A 3,641-nucleotide genomic window follows, 5' to 3' on the forward strand; every position below is an offset into this window, starting at 1 on the left:
ATTCGGTTGTACAACCAGTTATGCGTATATTGCAACGGGGATTTGCTACTCCAGTGTCCTTTAAAACCATTACTTTGGCTAACCTTGAGCTCATAACATTAGTACCTACATTTATAAATTATATACAAGTTAATAAATGTAATACCATTCTTCCATTAAAAAAAAAAATTTAGAAAAAAAGAAATTGTACACCTTAAAATTGATTTAAATTATATATTTAACTACTTTTTATTTATTTTTTTATTTTTTTATTGAAGACAATATATTTAATTACTTAGTTGTATCATTGAGATGATACGGATAATCGGAATTTCCCATAACTTATGAATTAAAATTGAAAAGGTACATAATTTTATACATACTCTCAAATCCAAGAATAGTTATTTATTTGAAAATAAACGTTTTATCCTCAATCATAAATAAAATCTCATTTTACCTATCAATAAAAATTTGGATTTTAGAAAAAAAAAAGAAACAAAACAAAAAAAAAAAAAAAAAACTATCAATTTTAACTCTTACCACTTGGAAAGACAACTAGTATCACTAGTATGAGAGACAAAAATGATATATTTCCAGCCATCTGATTAATAGTGCTTTTGAAAAATGAATTTCAATATGTTTATCAGTTACTTTGTTTGATTTAAAGATGTTATGTGATTGTCAATTTTTTTGGCCAATTTATATCTGTTGCTACACATCAGCAAAAATCCAATAAGATTCATGAAGAATGTACTAAGATTTTTTTTTTTTTTTTTTTTTGTTTGAAACAAGGATCTAATAAGATTAATATTACATAAAATTGACTATTAACTATTGACCTTTGAATTTTTTTTTTTTGGAGAGATAGATTAGTTGATTTGTATGATTACCTTTGCAATTTCTTCTCCTAATCCAACCTTCATTTTATTCCACAAAAATACAACCTTAAAACCCCACCTATTAAACAGGTTAAAAAGTTTTTTTTTTTTTTTTAATTATCTCGATTTCCTTTCTCACTCCTCTCTCCTCAAAAATGGAAACAACTCACTAATACACCACCAATACCACCGATACGCCACCAACACAACCAGAACACCAAACCGAGTACACCGCCAGTACACCACCAACACCAGTCAACCAGTCCCTCACCACCACAATGCATCCCGTAACCACTCTCAACACCACCATGACACGAAATCCCACCATAACCACCCATAACAACTCGCACCAATACCATAACCCGTAACCCAGTCACCACCACCACCAAAATTCGAAACCCGAACCCACCCAATTTGCAGCCACAACCAAGATCCGAAACCCCTCCAAAATCACCGGAAACCAACCTCAACCAAATTTTACAAGGGAAAAGAATTGATCGGCGGTGGTTGTCAAAGAAGAGAGAAGAAAGAGAAGAATTGTTGTGTGAGGTAAGTGGTGGTTTGGAGTCTGTGGTTGTGGGTTTCAATTGATGGTGGATGATCGATTGGTAATGTGAGTTAAGGTTTGGTATTGGTGTGGGTTAGAGCAGGTGCATCAGTAGCCTAATTGGTGGTTGGTTTGGGATTTTGGGCTCTATTGTTGGCTGATCGTGATTGTTGGTGACTGAGCGGTTTAAAGTCGGTGGTTGTGGTTTGCGGGGCTACTGAAATGGAGGTTGGAAACAGAGTTGGGCGGTGGTCGAGCTGGATTTCCTGATTGGTGGTTGTGACTGTTGTGGCGGTGCGATTGTGTTGCTGGTGTCGCTAGGATCCGATGGGCGATGGGGATGGGGTGGTCAGGGAAGGAGGGTGGGGCTGGCTTTTCTGAATTTTTTTATTTTAATTTTTTTAGTTTTTAAATAATTAAAAAAATAAGTGACCAATTAATGGCCTACATGTGGTACATAACGTACAAATATTGGTCATCAACAGGTAATGGATTGGTTGGAGAAGGTGGGGTATAAATGTTGGATTTTTTAGGAGAAAAAAGTGCAAAGGTTGGATTTTTCATTTCCATTTTTCCTCTATAATTTGCTTCCTATTTTTCCATAAGTAGGTAAATATGGAGTGGTACAATAATGATTGTATCCAAAACAACGTAACACACTTTCTATCAACTCCTTTTCCTTTCTATCCGTATGAGATATACAAATTCTTTTATGCTTGATATAGGATCACACACGTAAATTAATTGGAGAAATTTAATTGTGATTGTCTTTCATAATCACTATATGTAATAACAACATTGCATTTCTTGAGCAATTAATAAAACTCATAATTCTAATTGAGGTTGGTTATAAAAGTGTTGATTAAGTATACAACATAAAAAAGATTGGAGCTAAAGAGATTAGAGTGATTATTGATGTGTTTATTAGAAGTTATCAAGAGTCAATGTTATTGTTATTTTTTTTTTTTTTTTGAACAGAGTCCATGTTATTGTAGCCATAGTGATTTTTCTTTTTCAAATAGTGTTTGTAAAAGGTAAATATAAGCAAAATAATCCCTCTTGCTTCCTTTATTTCCCCAAACACTCTCTTTTTCTCGGTCTTGATCTTTTTCTTTCCACTTATCCTTGCTCCTTTTTAATACCTTCATAAATTCTAAGTCTCTCCCTCTCTCCCGTCACTCTTACCTTAAATTTTCTTTAGGTCTTCATTTTCTAATTTTATATTTTCACTTTGTCATTCTCTTTGTATTAACTCTCTACTTCCGTCATCTCCTTCTTTCCCCATATACCTTTTTTTAGAAGTTTTCTCCCACTTAGCCCCTTCTCTTTTGCTAACTCATTCCATCACTCTCCTTTTATGATTCCGTGTAATTCACAAATAAATGAACAACATATCTATGTTGTGGAAAAGATATTATATTAATGACAAAGTTTAGATCGTGAAATCGACTGGTACAATATTCCACTGTAGAAGAAGCCCTAAATTTTCATTATGATAAATATTTGATAAATTATTTATGAGAGAGAATAGCTTGAATTGTATTGATGATCTTGGCTAATATTTATAGCCTACATAAGATAACCTACACAATATAAACTCTATCATATAAACTTCCATAAATCTATCTTAGAATATCACTAAGATATATTATTATCCTAAATATAATATCATAAGATATATATGGAAAATATATCACAATAATATATTTTCCTATATTCCTAACACCCTCCAGCAATCGTAACGGCAGTAACACAAACGTTATGATTGGAAATTCGCACTTTGTTGAAGTCGATCAAGTTGCACCTCTCTATTGATGTCACCTTCAATTTTTTTTTTTTATTTAAAAAAAAAACGAACTTTTGCTACCACGGCCCTTTGCTGGTGTCCATGGTCTTTTGTCACGGCCCTTTGCTGGTGTCCGTGGTCTTTTGTCACGACCCTTTGCTGGTGTCCGTGGTCTTCTTTGCCACGGCCCTTTGCTGGTGTCCGTAATCTTCTTTGCCAGGCTCTTCGCTGGTGTACGTGGTCTTTTGCAATTTTTTTTTTTTTAAATAATAAATAATACGCCAAACGTGGCTTTTCTTCATCTCCTTGGAGATGCAATAATGGAGGAAGCACACTCAAACACTACAACCTAACCAAATCACATATGACCATTCATATTGATCACATACACCAATAATAACCCACGTATCACATGGTTATTCCAAAAAAAAAAGATTAAATAAAAAAATAG

Source organism: Chenopodium album, chromosome 5 (genome assembly GCF_948465745.1).
Source record: "Chenopodium album chromosome 5, dcCheAlbu1.1, whole genome shotgun sequence".
Taxonomy (NCBI): domain Eukaryota; kingdom Viridiplantae; phylum Streptophyta; class Magnoliopsida; order Caryophyllales; family Amaranthaceae; genus Chenopodium; species Chenopodium album.